General features: G+C 37.5%; 1 protein-coding gene across 6 annotated transcripts in view; it reads right to left on the bottom strand.

The window, feature by feature from the left end:
* Positions 1 to 17,947, bottom strand: part of SGMS1 (sphingomyelin synthase 1) — a 292,102-nt gene that overhangs the window by 138,470 nt on the left and 135,685 nt on the right. For all 6 annotated transcript variants that reach the window (XM_081223542.1, XM_081223545.1, XM_081223543.1 and 3 more), the window contains 2 exons: positions 15,001 to 15,040; positions 8,516 to 8,659 (listed from right to left, as the gene is read on the bottom strand). The gene's annotated coding sequence lies outside the window, so the exon portion shown is untranslated. The remainder of the gene's footprint in view (positions 1 to 8,515; positions 8,660 to 15,000; positions 15,041 to 17,947) is intronic.

Raw genomic sequence — 17,947 nt, 5'->3', positions numbered from 1 at the left:
AAAGCAGAAAGGGTAGCTTGCTAAAAGTTTTTTCTTAATCCTCTTAAGAGATTTGAGGAAGAGGTTATCATTTTGAGGTTCTACTAGCTGAGTAGAGAAAACTAATCTATCTGTTTACCTACCTATCTATTACTTTTGCTTGAGAGCAGCATGGTTGATCTTCAGTGCTCACGATGTACAATGCACTTTGTTAGGAACTGGAAAGCATCCTGAGATGAATACAAATTTCCTTTTAGAGTCACCCAGAGTAGCAGAAAGAGCGAGGGCTTTGACTGAGACAGATCAGGGTGTGAACCAGCGAACCGGTGCTTTGGAACTGTGTTACCTTGGGCAAGGCTGAGCTTTGGTTTCCTGGATTTGAAACAAAGAAAGTATCCAGGCCTCTGTTCTTACTATCTTCCTGCCTGGGAAGCTTTTGCCCCAGAATGAGCAAACTCATTCCCTCCCCTCCTTCATGACATTACTTGCACGTTACCTTCCCTCTGAGGCCTTCCCTGCCCTCCCTAATTTGTGCTACAGCAAACACGTTACACACACACACACACACACACACACACACACACACACACACACACACCTCACTCATACCCACACTCCCACCCACTTCTCTGCTTCAGTTTTTGCCAGAACCCTGATCACCATCTAGCACACATGTATTTTAGTTACTCATCTAGTTTAGCCTCTTTCTCCCACTAGGCTATAAGCTCCATGGTACAAGTCTGGGGCTTGTTTAGGGTTTTTTCCCTTTGTTCACAACCTAACGTATCTAAATGAGGGTCTAAAACATAAATGTAACACCCAAAGTTTGCTGCATGAAGGAAGTTCATGAATATCCCTGCAAGGTTCCAGGGTTCTCATTAGAGATCATGTAAATAAAGACCTTAGGATTTAAAAGGCACACAGTACATAGCAGATATTATTATCTTCTTCTTATTATTAATAATATTATGATATTATTATCTTCTAACAGTTTCAGACTATCGGAAGCTGTCAATAGAATTTTTATTTTAAATAATGAGAACAATGATGTCAGAGGTGGCACAGGCCAGCTAAGGATTAAGTAGCAAAAGAGGGAAAAAAGAAATAACTGCTATAAATCCATGGGAGGGAGATCACTCTGGATTATTCTACCTGATGAGCCTAAGACATTATACATTCCTGTACAGAAAACAAAGTTTAAGAAGGGAGTGAGTTTGAAAACAGATTCTGGGGACTTCCTTAGCGGTCCAGTGGTTAAGACTCTGCACTACCAATACAGGAGGCATGGGTTCAATCCCTGGTTGGGGAACTAAGATCCCGTATGCTGCATGGTGCAGCCAAAAAAAAAAAAAAACAAACAGATTCTGGATTACAAAGAGATGTCATTTATGTGTTCTTCACCCAGACAGGGCCCAATCACTAAAAAAGACAACTAAGTTTTAGTTTACTTTGATTATTCACTTTGACAGAAGAGAAAAGCAATAGAATGTTGAGAATGTTAGGACAATAATTATGTCTTCAAATATCTGTTTTAACAATTGCTTTTCTGACTGTGTGGAAGTTTGAAAGTGCATACATTAATAATTAACATTTTCCCACCAAATATTTAGGAAGAAAAAGATTCTAAAAATGAGCTATTACTTATATAATCTTTGTTTCTATTATGGTTTCTTTCCCAAATTAATGTAGGTAGAAATAAATATATGCAGTCAAAAAATGCTCAATATATCTTTGAATGTGATATTAAAAAAATTATCAAAAGGGTGCCCCAAGATTAAAAACCCCTGCATAAAAAAGAGTAGACTATTCACATCAAGAAAGCTTTCTTCATTTTACTAAAGGATTTCTTAAGAATTCCTCTAAAATTAGTGAGCTTTCCTTGTCAACCTAAATTTATTCAACTTATTAAAAATATCAATGATATAATTCTCAGAAATGTACTCTGCTGAAAAATATAACTGTGATAAGAAAAAAAAACACTAGGAAAATTCTAAGTTCTCAAATTTTGAGCAAAAAATAATAAATAGTGATGCTTTGGATCAAATAGTTTAAAAGCCTGAAAATATTTATAACGTGGGATGCAAACCATTTTCCTCCTTAGAAACTATTTCCACCAATGCCAATTCAAAGTAAACATTACAATATTTTAAAAACAAACAGCCATGTTTTCAGAACTAAATGTGAAGATCTGTTAAGCTAACACATTTTACAAAATTAAAACTTCCAAACACAGCTACTCAAAAAAATCATAATAAATAAACATCCCCAAGCCCTTCAAATATTAATCTTAAAATTCCTAATCATAATATGGTCTTATGTAAGTGTGAAGCTGACAAATCATGCTATTAATCCAGCTGGCACGCTTACCATGGTATGTTTCTGATTCCTTCCATGGCAAATATTTAAAACACACTACTAATTTTCATAATCTAAAATATATAACTGTTCCAGGCAATCATTATCCCTACCCTAATCATCATAACTTGAGCTTTCTTCCAATTTAAGTCAACATTTATTCCATTTTACATTTGCTTAGCACCATGCTACATGCTCAAAAAAAGTAGTCATTAGTTTAAGTCATGCCAAATATATCGCTGTTTCCAGGAAACTGTGTTCTAATGTAGCAACACAGAGTGACGGATGGACCAGGAAAGGCTACCTGCGTTAGATCAGTAACCCTGATAGCAGGTCCTCCTCTGCAACATTAATCTAATGTGAGAGTCTCAAAACAAGAAAATTAAAGTTCACAACAGAGTGTGTAATTCATTTAGGTTAGTGAGTGGCACATGTACGTATTACATATTTCTGTCAGATGGCAATGCTTCTTGCTAAACTCCTATTTAGTGCCCAAAGAGTATCAAGGCAGCTGAATTTTCAAATCATAAAACTGATTCCACAGGATCTTCACATTGTACATTTAAACCATAACATTAAGAATTTCTTTTTGAGGCTGATTTCTTTTTTGTATCACTGGCATATTAATTATTATTAAGATTATATTAATTGCAACTATTTTCACTTTCAAATAATATTCCACTAATTCAGAATCAAATGAAATAATATTGAATAAATGGACCAACATAGACCAGAGCCTCTCAGGACATCATCATGTGGACCTATGGCAGATATCACATAACGAAATATAACAGATACACCCCCATAAAGTGGGGGAGTTACTTAGGAATCTTACCTAGAAAGGTAAACTTATAGGATATCAGAAAATATTGGACAATTAATCAAAAATAAATCTCATCTCAATAAATAATGTGTCAAAGACATCAAAGTCCCCACCAACTCAGAAAGCATATTACAAGGAATTATTCTCCACCTCATTCCTGACCCAATCCAACTGTACATGGCAGACACTCAAATTAAAAGGGGAGGCTGGGCTTGTACCTAAATTTTTAATAATTTTTTGAGCTCTGCCCTAAATATCTTCCCACCTCATCTATTAGAAGCGCCTACTCAACAAAAAACCTACTCATTCTTCCATTTATGCAGAATGACACAACAGATATCTTAAACTACTCTCCCAAATAAAAATAAAGAAGAAAATATAACGTCTTTTTAAACGTACCAGTGAGGCGACAATAAAGTAAGAGACAGTCAAAGTAGGAAAGCTGGGAAGTAAGAAAGCAACAAAACCAGAATCCTGGTCACCTTGAACTTATTATAACAATTACATGGAGCAAGAGAGTAGATAAAACCAAGACTCCTCAAGCTGGTGAGTTTAAGAGCTCCTGGCATAAAATTGGAACTTTACAAAACTATACCCTCAGGATATGGGCAATGAATGAGAAGTAAACTTGCTCCATCAAAAGAGAAGAGAAACTGCTTTTTATCCCCAGCACCTTTTTGGGGGGTGAGGTGAGGCATGGCAGTGGTCTGGGTGGAAAATCTCCCTTGAGAATTCACAGCCAACAACTAGTACTCATGTGGTTTTGTGGTCTAAATTCGTACTGTATCCTTCAAGAAAGCTCAAGCAGAGAATTTAATTTAAAGACTGTCTAGATTGATGGTACCTACAGGTACTTGGCAGAAGCAAATATAAATACTCCCTGGGAAAACCTATCTTTAATATTGACCCTAAAGAACTCACACAGATAAAAACTGCAAGGAACATGAGTTCAGCCAATAAATCATAAACACAAGGAAATACGATACTATGAATGAGCACCAACAGAAACAGGCAAATGAAATCAGATCTGAAAAGAATTCAAATACTGGAATTATCAGCATAAAATAAGTATATTTAATATATCTCACTAAAGAAAAAATTGAAAAGGAGCAAAATTTTGTTTAAAAAATATTACCAAGCTGGTCTTTAGGGAAAGTCTTTACTTAATCCACTGAGCTGTGGCACAAACATAGCTAAAGTGCCTGATTCAAGAGGGGTCAGTTCTGTGATTCATTCATATCAATCTTCAATTTAAGACAGCCCACCCAAAATGCTCTAAAAGAATCTAGAAATAGATAAAGGAGATTTCACACTGTCAGGCTCAATATCACGCAACACATCACTCTGATGGCAAGAATGCCCTCACACTACCCACATCAACCAGAATATAGAGACCAGTCCCCCAGGGCTAACCTTGCAGGGGTATACTTAGTGCCATTCACTGACCCCATCACCAAAAGTTACTTTCTACCACCAAGGACTGTAAGGCTATCACTCCATCTCTCCTAACCTTAGAACTTCTGAGGCACCTCTAGGGAAACCACTGCCCTAAAAGCAGGTCTGTCTATGGGAATTCCAACTGGAGGGCCTATGGTTAAGTTCCAAACCCAAGAGGGATTGTGTCCCTGCAGGAGAATTACAGGCATAATGAACACTGGAAGTAATACTGTGCAAACATCTATCTTCTTTCTCTTTTTCATCCTCCTGTAGGTTCACTACGCCACAGTGATTCGCAGTCTTTCCTTCCTTAAGGAAGTAAACAAAACTTTCTTTAAACAAAACTCTGTGGAAGTTCACTATATAAAACATATAAAAGCAGAGCTGTCGGTCGATGAGACAAGAAGGTGGTCAAAGGCCTTGCCCTCCTCCCTCACCTGTAACCCACTCCCAGGTATGTTGGAATTTCAAGGGCAATAAGGAACCATGTCTGAAAAGCACTGGCCTGGTGAGGATGATGATATAATGATAATGATGGTAATTTAACTTAACAGTGATGCCTTTAGAGAAGAATAAAAAGGAACAATACATTATAGACCCAGCTTCATGTCAGACTAAGTAGAATGCATCTATTAAATGTTGACCCATCTCAGCTGTAATCACCATTTGAGAACTCTGACCCCCTAGGAGCACAGAACTTCAGTTCAGGAGAAGCCATATTTGTACTGCATGGTGAATGTTTCTAAGAATTGTAAAGCAGCATCACTCATGAGGCCTGGGGTTCCTTGCGAAAAAAAAGAGGGGAAAAAATGCTTAGTTAACTAGTACATGAAGCATCAAGTACATTACGGAACTAGTAGGGCCAAACTATCTGCAAATAAGAATTTGAGAAGTTTCTTCTAACCACAGGAAAACTGAAGTTACTTGTCATAGATGGGTTACCTCAATAAAAGAAAAAGGAGGTTTCAAAATTTACAAGCCTAAAGGGAATTTCCAGTACTCCCTTCATGCATTTGTACTGGGAAATTTACAAGTCAGGTTCACTGTATAATGTGACAGAGGAAGTGATCTGGGTTTTCTCATCATATCTTAACCCTCATTAGTTATTTTATAAGATATATAAAAACTAGTGGCAATTATGGAGTTCTTGTTTATTTTAATACTTCTGTCCTACCACTGTGGCCTAATCTGGAGGGGTACTAACTGAACTGAATGAGGATTAGGTCTACCTAATAATAAGATGGAATAACTTATGTTATTACCCACATGGAACACTTTGTAGCCACTTTTTAGCATGTTGTAAAAGAAAACTTAAAAACAGGGGGAAAACGCTGAAGTTATACTGAGTAAAAAAAGATCTAGAACACTATAATCCTAATTTTGTACTTTTTACAAGGTATACGTAGTTGTAAGAAAAAAAACTGGCAGCATCCACACCAAAATATTACCAGCAGCTACCTCTGAGTGGTGGTTTGTATTTTGTTGTTTGAACTTGTTAATGCTCATCAAATTTTCTGTTTAGAATTAGGAAAAAAGTAAATTTAAAATCAAAAAATTTTTTACTTTTAGTAAAATTGGTACAATAAACCTGAAGTTCTAAGGTTTGTATATTTCATAAATTTTGAGACTCATATACAAATGCAAGAGCTGTGTGATTCTGTAGCCAAACTCCAGCCACAACTGCTTTGGAAGGAACAGCTGCTCACCAACAGCTCAGGTGAGCTAAGCCTAACTGCTCCCGGCAGCATACTAGGCTCAGTGTGGGAAAGGACACACAGCCGGGAAGGCACACCTCCCAGTTCTCAGTCCATCATAACAGAATTGTCACTGTTTGGATGCAACCCCATCAGTGACAACACCAGGCTATCTAGAAGCCTCTGCTTCTGTGAGGGTGAGGCTTATTTAACTGTTTGTTTTAAGACTGCCTTTGTATTAATGTAAAGCAGGAAAAAATCCTTGGCCACATTTGCAATCTAAATGTCACCACCATCTAATCAGTGAGGCAACGTAATTGTTCAAAGCACAGTCCGTGAAATCAGACAAATCTAGGTTCAAGTTCTGGCTCTACCATTCTCTAACTGCACGGGCTTGGGCAAGTTTCATAATGTCACAAGCCTCAGGTTATTCATCTTTCAAAGAAGGTTACCACACCAACCTCCCAGGATTTTAGTGAGGATTTAAAATACTTATCAGTATATATAGCCTCTGCTAATTTAATAAAAATATTTCAGAAATCTAAATACACAGATTTTCAACTCATGTTGCCCACTATTGGGGACAAAAAAAAAAGTGGATACGATTTATTCCTAAACTCACTTAAACTTAAAACTCACATCCTTCAGGGAAACTTCCCAGCTATACATACTGAAAGTGACCACTTGAACCAAGACTAAGCACTCGAATACATGTCCTACATTTTAAAGGATTCAGGCTCTGAAACAAATTTGTGAAATACATGAGAAGATTTCTAGCAAAATTTCATCATTCCTTGTCTTTATCATCTTCACTAACTATATTGAAAGGATCTGGGTACTGGTACAAATGTCACAGACACAACAGGATTGTATCAGAAACATCAAAGTCCACTCACACTTCCTATACTGCCTTCATAATCAATTCAGAATGTATCAACAAAGACGTCAGAGCGTATGTTATTTATTTATTTATTTATTTATTTATTTATTTATTTATTTATTTATTTATATATTTTTTATTTTTTTGTGGTACGCAGGCCTCTCACTGTTGTGGCCTCTCCCGTTGTGGAGCACAGGCTCCGGACGCGCAGGCTCAGTAGTTGTGGCTTACGGGCCTAGTTGCTCCGCAGCATGTGGGATCTTCCCAGACCAGGGCTCGAACCCGTGTCCCCTGCATTGGCAGGCAGGCTCTCAACTACTGTGCCACCAGGGAAGCCCCAGAGCGTATGTTAGAAAGAGGGCATATTTTAATAATGTCACATACCGATAATATACTCTCAGTAAAATTATAAAATACTTGATTTTAATATGCTAATTAAATGCTATAAATCCCATTTCTGCCATTTACTCTCTGAGAAATAGTAGGCCAGTTATTTAACCACTTGGAACCTCAGCATTCTCATCTAGAAAGTGGGACTTGTTTAATGTTCTCATGATGGTATGATGATCGAAGATATACACTACTTGGCACAGGGTATATTTAAAGTGTTCTATATTGGTAGATTGGGAAAAAGAACCCCTAAAGGATCAAGATGACACACAACATGGCATAGGCTATGCCATAAAAAAGGAGCCAGTGCATCAAAAGCCATACATCACTGAAGGTCGAAGGATGTGAAATAATGCATTACCCTGACCTTGATGATAAAGTTGGTTGAGGAGTAAAGAATTATCGCTCTAAGCAAGAAAATGAAGTAACCACTTAACACTGTAACTTGAGGGGTCAAGGAGACAAGCAGGTCAAATTCAATGACTAACAGGGAACCAGTGAATCAGATGCAGCTATCACCCAGTCAGACTCAGATATGGCCTTGATGTCAAACAGGGTAGAGAAAAGCCAGTAAGTAACAGCTGATTCAAAGGACACACATTCATTGAGCTTTGATACTGACTGTCCCATTCCCAGAAGAGAAGGCAGTGAGGTATCCGGCTAGAAATTTATTATGGCTTTCATTTGTCCATAGTCAAATGTTGCCTTTTTACTGTCATCTTTATTGTCTGCCAGGCAATAGGAAGGACTCTAGAAGGGCTGAGTCAAGAGTTGCTTAAGAAAGAGTTAAGAGTGACATCCCATTACACAGTCAAGTTCAGAGAACAATAGCCACTACTGTATTTGAGGCCAGAGGGTGAGGTTCTGCTCTAAGAAGGTTCCCAGAGAATGGCTCAACTTGACTTAGTACAGAGTGTGCCACACCAGGTTCAATCCAAGCTCTAAGTCATGACATACCTCCAACAGCTACTGTTTTGCATTTATCGCTGGATTCCTTTAAACTTATTCTCATGTACACTTCCTGAGGCAGGGTCTTGTCTTCTATTTCATAAGCTTCCCATCCAGACACTTCTGTGCATCCCAAAGAACTCAATGGTGTACCTAGAATAGAAGAGCAATTTAAGCTTAACCACTTTGAAAATGGAATCATGAAATTCCTACATTGAAATTGACCTTATCAATCCAGGACACCTCACTATAAAGAAAAGCATTTAAGTTTTCAAGCATTAGACTGGAAACAAAAATTCACAACTGACTTTCCCCACCTCCCACCCCATCTTTTGTCACCCCCATCTTTTTCCTTTTTTTTCTTTCTTTCTTTCCTCGATCTTTTAATAAAAATTGTCGTAAAGTATACATAACATAAACTTATCCCATCTTTTCTTAACTGAAAACAAAAGTCTGTAACCCTCTATCACATACAGGTATCTCTCCTTTTGTATGTTTATCTACTATCTTTAATTCTCAACAAATAACTGATGTTCACAAATAAAGTATAGCAGTTTCACTATGAAAACAAAGGGTAACTCCTAAGTTACCCTCTTTACAAGTTGACTGATAAAAAGGTGGTCATTTCTCTAGGCTAAAACATTACCCTCACGAATGATACCTTTCATAGTTATACGTGTGTAAATGGGTGTGTGCATAACCAGGAAGATAGAGATAATGTTTTGCATCTGACAAAGAACAAAGAAAGTTGTTCATTTAGTCCCTATTTACGGTCATTTGTAGTTACCTGTGAAAGAATGTGGAATCTAATGGCATCTAGCAAGGTGGCATTTCATTTTGATCGTGTTTCTTTTAATCAGCAACATTCTATTTTCTTCTTTATAATAATCTATTAGAAGTGGGTTCTCAACTCTTTTCAGGATCACACAAACCCCTCATCATTGAATATCTGATGATAGCTAAGCCTATTCTACTACCACTCAAATTTCAGGAGGATCTTCAACTCTTTGAAGCCCATCCATGGACCCCAGGATAAAAATCCTAGGGATTTGCATGGACCAAACTGGGTTCCTATCTTAAGACAACTAACAGGCTAAACTTTGTGAGGAAACAATTCTTGGAATAAAAAACTACTCTTGATAGTCCCTAAGGACCTAGTCATACCAAGCAATCTCCCATTTTAACCAATCTTTATCCTATCTGTAAGAAATAGCACTATCCTTGTAAATAATCAAACACAGTCAATAGAAAGCCACTGTCACAAACTAAAAACAAACAAAAAGGACTCTCTTGCCATTACATTAGCTTAAAAGTGTTCAATTAAAGCTTCAGAGTGGGCTTCCCTGGTGGCGCAGTGGTTAAGAATCCACCTGCCAATGCAGGGGACACAGGTTCGAGCCCTAGTCTGGGAAGATCCCACAGGCCGCGGAGCAACTAAGCTCATGTGCCACAACTACTGAGCCCACGAGCCACAACTACTGAAGCCCACACCTAGAGCCCGTGCTCCACAAGAGAAGCCACTGCAATGAGAAGCCCACGCACCGCAATGAAGAGTAGCCCTGCTCGCCACAACTAGAGAAAACCCGAATGCAGCAACGAAGACCCAACGCAGCCAAATATAAATTAATTAAGTTTTTTAAAAAAGCTTCAGAGTAAAATATATTTATATAAAAGAACATCATCTTTTGATGATACCAACATACAGTGCATATACCTAAAGATAAATCAAGGGTTCCGCCCACCTAAAAAAAGTATAACTCAGGAAATAGGGTGTCACCTTATATTCAAGACCTCACTGTCTCATATTACAAACAAAAATCTGGTTTTTTTGAATAATAAAATAATGTTTGGGAAAATAACTTTAATTAATGCTAGCTTTGGATGCTTATAGGTCCCTTGACAGAAATTGGTTAACAAAGAGAAGCAAAGAAATAGACTGAACAATTATTTTCAGTGGTAGGATCTAACAATAGCAAATATGAGGTATCATTTTTTAAAAGTTTTTTAAATATCATTTTAAAAAGCAATATGGATTTGGGGATTATGGATGCCCAATGGAATAGGTCTGTTTATCTCTACTTCCTTCTCAACCCCATTAAAATTATAGCAAAGAGGACAAAAGATATAAATCCATAAGGACAAAAAGAACAGAAAAGTATATTAGTGAAGACAACAGACATCAATGGCATTTTGGAAGCTGAAGGCAGAGATGACTGCTGAGCAGAACAGAGCAGAGCAGAACAGGCAAGCAAACGAAAGAGAAGCAAACGAAGCTTGAGAAGCAAACGAAAATCCAGCCGAATGCTCCAGAAAGGCTCAGGACATGCAGCTTCTGGTTCCTGGGAGAAGACAGCAAGGAGCTGAGAAGAGGGAGACTGACTAAAGTCTGTACAAAATGCAGTTAGACCCTTGCCTTATACCATATATAAAACTTAACTCAAAATGGATTAAAAACCTAAATGTAAGACCTGAAACTATAAACCTCCTAGAAGAAAACATAGGGGGAAAGCTTCATGACACTGGATTTGGCAACGATTTCTTGGCTATGACACCAAAAGCTTAGGCAACAAAAGCTTTAAAAATAGACAAATGAGACTGTATCAAACTTTAGAACTTCTGTGCAGCAAAGGAAACAATCAGAGTGGAAAGGCAACCTATGAAATAGAAGAAAATATTTGTAAACTATACATATTATAAGGGATTAATATCCAGAATATATAAAGAATTTCTACAACTCAACACTAAAAACCAAATAACCCAGTTAAAAAACTTGAATAGACACTTCTCCAAAGAAGATGTACAGATGGTCAACAAGCATATGAAAGTATCCTCAACATCATTAATCATCAGGGAAATGAAAATCAAAACCAAATGAGATACCGTCTCACAGTTGTGAGGATGACCACTCTCAAAAACCAAAACAACAAGTGTTGGCGTGGAGAAAAGGGAACCCTTGTGCACTGTTGGTGGGAATGTAAAATGGTGCAGCCACTCCATGGAAAACAGCATGAAGGTTCTACAAAAAGTTAAAAAATAGAACTACCCCATGATCCGACAATTCCACTTCTGGGTGTATTAACCCTTGCCTGGAATTGAAAGCAGGATCTCAAAGAGGTATTTGCACAACCATCTTCACTGCAGCATTATTCACAGTAGCCAAGAGGTGAGAGCAACCTAAATGTCCATCAACAGATGAATGGATAAAGAAGATGTGGCATATACATATAATGGAATATTAGTTACTCTTTAAAAAAAAAAAAGGGAAATCCCATCATATGCTACAACATGGATGAACCTTGATTGAGGACATTACACTAAGTAAAATAAGCCAATCACAAAAGTAAATACTAGAAGATTCTACTTATATGAGGCATCTGAAGTAGTCAAACTCTTAGAAAATAGAAGTGTTTACCAGAGGCTGGGGCAGGGGAAAGAGGAGAGTTGTCCAGTGGGTGTAGTTTCAGTTTTGCAAGAAGAAAAAGTTTCAGAGACCTGCTGCATAACAATCTGAATATAGTTAATACTACTATATTATACACTTAAAAGGTTAAGGTGGTAAATTTTATATTGTGTTTTTAACCACAGTAAAAAAATTAAGGAGATTATCCTGGATTATCTAGACAGATTCAATGTAATCATAAGGGTCCTTAAAAGTGAAAGAGGTAAGCAGACAGGAGGTCAAAGAAATGCAACATGAGATGTATTTGACCTGCTGTTGCTCCTTTAAAAGGGAGGAGGGGGACAGAGAGCCAAGGAATGCAGCTGGGAAAAGCAAGGGAATGGATTCTCCTCTAGGAAGGAAGGCAGTCCTGCGGACAACCCTGACTTTAGCCCAGTAAGACCCATGTCAGACTTCTGACTTACAGAACTGCAAGGTAATACATTTGTGTTGATGTAAACAACAACCAAAAAGGAGTTAGAACTCCAGATCTTCTCCCCAACTAGTAAAGTCAGCCTAACCATCCTTACTTCCATAAGAGGAAGCAGTTTACTCTCCGGAGAAAACCATACAGCAAGACTTCAGACTCAGAGACATCAGATAAGGTTGAAATAGAGGCATCGAGAAGTCAGCATTACAGGCTTGGATGGTGAGACGTCTGGCCCCCTCCCCCAACATGGCTCCCGCAAATCCTCACAGGCCAGCTTTTACCCCACAAAATGGTGAACAGAGGATTCTGTTTTGGAGAAACTGGAAGATCCAAGAAAAAAGATTTGTAGATTCTGATGTCTTGGAGACAGCAACTCACACGTCCAGGTTCCTGTCCAAAAAGCCTATAGTGAAGTCCACTAGGTAAACAAATTTCCAGTCCACTTTTTATAGTCTCACTCCCAAATATGAACAGACAACTAAAGTGTCACCATTAATTTGAGAAAAACCTCTAACATTAAAATCAGGGGCCAAGGGACTTCCATGGCGGTCAACTGGTTAAGATTTCACCTTACAAAGTAGGGGGTGTGGGTTCGATCCCTGGTCCAGGAGCTAAGATCCCACCTGCCTCGCAGCCAAAAAACCAAAACATAAAACAGAAGCAATATTGTAACAAATTCAATAAAGACTTTAAAAATGGTCCTCATCAAAAAAATTTTTTTAATAAATTAATTTATTTATTTTTGGCTGCGTGGGGTCTTCGTTGCTGTGCTTGGGCCTTCTCTAGTTGCAGCGAGCAGGGGCTAGTCTTCGTTGCCGTGCGCGGGCTTCTCATTGTGGTGGCTTCTCTTGCTGCGGAGCACGGGCTCTAGGCTCACGGGCTTCAGTAGCTGTGGCTCGCGGGCTCAGTAGTTGTGGCTCACGGACTTAGGTGCTCCGTGGCATGTGGGATCTTCCCAGATGAGGGATCGAACCCGCGTCCCCTGCATCGGCAGGTGGACTCTCAACCACTGCGCCACCAGGGAAGCCCCCCAAAAATCTTTAAAAACAAAATAAAATAAAATCAGGGGCCAAAACAAGTTGATAAAAAGGAGAAACAGAGGAAAAAGAAAAGTTCAAAAAGCAGACAGAAACTGCAAAATAATTCAATTCATATTCTCAAGGGAAAAGAGAAAATACTGTATCCATGAAATAAGAACAGGTTCCCATTTTTTTAAAGAAATATTCAAAGGCCAATAAAAAATTAAATTTGAAATTAAAAATATGCTGGCAGAAATTAGAAGTTCAAAAAATACTAAGAAAACCTCTCAGAAGAAAAGAAAAACACAGAAAGTTAGAAAATAGCTAAGAAATAGATGTTAAAAAATTAGAGAATCAAACCAGTAGGTCCAAATATCCAACTAACAAACTGACAGAAAACAGAGAAAAGGGTGGAGGAAAAGGAAAATTATCAAAGAAATAGTATAAGAAAAATTTCCAAATTAGAGGACATGAGTTTCTGAATTGAAAGGAGCATGAAAATCAACAAGCCATAAGACATATGTTCCAATATGAAAGTTCAGAATTCTGGGGATAAAGAAAAGAGTCAAACATTTTCCAGAGAAATAAAATAGCTCACATACAACCAACTAGAAAGCAGAATGGCCTGAGACATTTTAATATAAGTCTCACAAAGCTCAGTCATAAACAAGATATAGTCATAATAAAGCAAACATTAAATATGTATTTAACCATAGACTGTAACATGACTGCAAGAGACAGGAAGACTAGATGTGTACTGTGGGTAAAGCGTTGTGTATGAGAGGTAAATCCTCAGCAGGAAATCAATGTGTATATCTAAAATGTTAAAAGAAATCAAGAAATGCACACAGTGGGCTATTTAGAAATACGTAGGTGGATATCAGAAAATATAACTAAAAGAGTTGAAAAGTACCATCTTTGGGTAAAGGAGTAATGGGAGTATAAGAAGAACAGGGAACGGCTGTTACAGTACTAGTTTAATTTTAAACGATGTACATGCAATTATCTCAAAATAAATAAAATAAATGAATAAATGGATGGAAGGAAGGGAGGGAGGAAGGAAGAAAGGAAGGAAAGAATATTTAACAAGGCAAATCTACAAACTGTTACACAGCGGAGATCTCCTATGTTCATCTACACAGAAAGAGTGAAAATAGCAACTATTCTAACATTATGCAAATACTTTCTTGTGGCTTGGAATAAAATTTCCAATTATAGCACCATACATGAATTCCAAAAGTGCTGTATCACAAACAACTAAAATGATAACATGCTTGGCAAATGGTATTGGATGCTTCAAAAATGTGACTCCAATAATGAAGACACTGACATCAAATATGTATATAAAGAGTTGGAAGAAAATTATTCTGAAGTAGGAAAAAAGTATTAATTGTAATATTATGTTTTATATAAATGTGATTATTAAATATACATGTGTAACTAGATTAATTAAATGGTATAAGTATGTACTTGACTATTACATCTATATCCCCAAAACATTCCTTATATATTCAAGTTGACCACAAAAATTGTTTTGTTCTCATGGGAAAACACGAAAAATGTAAACTTAACATAAAAGGTACATAAAGAAATTAATTCCATTTACCTGAATCCCGTTATTTCTCTTTATCAGTCTTCCTTCCAATCTAGAAGAAAATAATAAGTAAATTAAACTGTATTCTTCTGGTCATGAGCTGCTTATAAGAGAAAAAACTTAAAATCCAAGGTAACTATTATTTACTTCTTGTTCCCTAGCCATAGCAAAAATTGTCCTTTCCCATTTCTCAGCTAATTTCTGGCTGTCATGGTATTCAGAGTAAGCTTTACAAAGCAAAGCCATGCAGAAGCAAGCATGTAAAGTCAAGCCAACAAAAAATTGCATTCCAAGTGTAACTAACGGTATCACGAGTTCTAGAATCATATATTTTATAAATTATCTTCTCACCGTTCAGCTAAATAACCGCTGACAATACAGAGAAAGATAAAGAAGCATGAAGGCATGTTTTCAAAACATAAGAATTATGTAAAAAAGGAGTAAAAAAGGTAGCAACGTGTTTATATTCAGTATCCTGTGATAAACTACACACCATATAAATATGTTTATGATCAAAGAGCTTATAAATAGACTTTAATCCACCTCATCTTAAAAGCTTAGAAATGCTTCCTCATTGAATTTCACAGAAGAGTTTCTCAACTAAAAATGAAATATAGCCCTTCAAAAATGCGTATGTGAATACACATGTGAATTACGGTACCTGCAGAAAGAGGCAAAAAAGTATCTTTTAAAAAAATAATAAACATTTGTATTAATATATTTTATACATACAGAAATCTTGAGTGGCTTAATTTTCCTAAAGTGAACACATATGTTTAACCACCACTCTCCCCAAAAGTCACCACTGCCATGACTTTGAATACCACACACTAGTTTTGCCTGTTGGATCAAGGATCTGTCTGAGAGTCTAAGAATCTCTGCATCTGGACCAAAATAAAATGCGAGAGAAGCAAGTAGTCACAGACTGCAAGAAGATATTATTTCAGAAAGATGTTGATGTGTCTGAGGAAGAAGTTTTGACTGGTTGCATGGTTGTTTGAAGTCAACCTGCAGGGTCTCCAGAGACTGCAGGAAACAGAAGGTGTTTTATGATATAAATAGCAGGGAAAGGGCCTTTCTTCCTATTGTCCAGGAGGTATGTACGGTTGGAAGTGACATGTGAGAAGTAGGAGCAGAGGGAAGGGAGGAGGGGGACAAGGGAGTTTGGACCTCCTTTCTATAGGTATAGAAACACCTATAAAATAAAGATAATTACCAAACAAGTATGTTTAGTCTACTACTAGCCTAACAAGCTAGACCAAGTTACCAATGCATCATCTCATTTGATCTTCCGATTGCTCTGAAGACAGCATATCTTATCTGCCTGTAGACAGATAAGGATATTAAGTCTCAAAGCAAAGTATAGCGCACAAAGTTAAACACTTAGTAGGTGACGCAAAGCTGCTCCTCTTTACAGCCTGTATGCAGGGCTAGACACCAAAAACAAAAAGGAAAATGTTCACAGAAAAGAAGCCATTGTAATTGGATACAGAACATATTGTATTGCCTCTGCCCATGAATCATTATAAGAAAAGAACCAAGTAATTCACATTCCATCAAGTCTTTCTTCTGAATTACCAAAAAGTTGAACGGTTCTGTTACATGTAAACTAGGCCTACTCATCTTTCTGTACCGCAAAGGAGAAATTTCAAAAGAAATCCTTAAATTTCACAAGGTGTAAATTTCTGACATGTTGACTTGTTTTATCCACTTTGAATGCTTTCTCACTGCAAGTGTGGAAATCTAAAGAACATGATGTCCCTCAGAGAAAGTTACAGATACAGAAGGCAAATTACCACCAAAATTTATTGAGGAACCTATGATAATGTCATCTTCAAACGATACACCACACCTGCCTGAGTATCTAATTCTATCATAAGTACGTTCAAAAAGCGGGGGCCAAAATGAGAACACTCTTCAAAAAGGGAATGTTCTAATCTGCTACTTGAGAGGGAAAGGAAATAAAATATCTTAAAAAAGTCATTATAAGACTATGTGATAAGGCCTTCTTGCATCCTCACTGATAAATACAAAATAATATGTCAGTGTCAATAACTATGATTGTCAGACATCATGAAATGTCTTCACATTTAATCCTGTAAGAACCCTGAAAGCAGGAAAAGGTTAGGATCACCAATTTATCAAATGCAGACACTGGGCCCAAACAGGTCACATAACTTGTCCAAGGTCAGAAAATTGTCCAAGGTCAAAAACTTGTCCAAGATTTCAATGCGAGGAAGTAGGAAAAGGTCCCAAGTCAAGCTGTGTTGAATGCCAAAAACACAGGACAGCTCTGGCTTAAAGATGACAGCAACCAAATCTGCTTTTCAATTCCAAATCCTTTAGTGATTCTTTCACTATTTTCCGGTTTCCAATTGTTTCTGATATGTCCTGAGCAAAGGATATCAACATGCCTCCCTTCTGCGAGATGGGGGGAAGTTTCTTGTTAGCCAGTGGCTTGAGGACAGGAAATAAAAACAGGTCTGGATGGACTCTTTTTATGGATTAGATAACTGCTAAGGCAGCTGAGAGCTCTCTGGTGATTGTCTATACCAGCTCTGGCACAGGGAAAGCATAGTAAAAGCTGCAGGCTTGATTTTACAGTGGACACGTGCTGTGAACATACCATGTGAATTCTTTCTGGGACTAGTGAGTAAGAGAGTTAACTATGCTCACCTTGTACAGTAAAGCAGGAAAAAAATTATCCAAATTACACTTAGATGGCCGTGGCTTTAAACTTTCAATTAAGACTGAGTACAGTAAGGCAAGAATCTTTGTAGACATTAACCCAGTGACATTCAGAAGGATACTGGGGGGACTGGGGACAGAGTAAGGTACCCTTCCCTTATTCACAATAAGGCTGGTATAGCAATACCCAAACTCCTGTGTTTTTACTACTGCTGACTTCCTCCCAAGAAAAACTACACTGAAGTAGGAGAAGATTCAAAGTAAAAAGGAA

The sequence above is a fragment of the Mesoplodon bidens genome, assembly GCF_964165515.1.
Source record: "Mesoplodon bidens genome assembly, chromosome: 1".
NCBI lineage: Eukaryota > Metazoa > Chordata > Mammalia > Artiodactyla > Ziphiidae > Mesoplodon > Mesoplodon bidens.
This window is presented reverse-complemented; position numbering and strand designations above follow the sequence as displayed.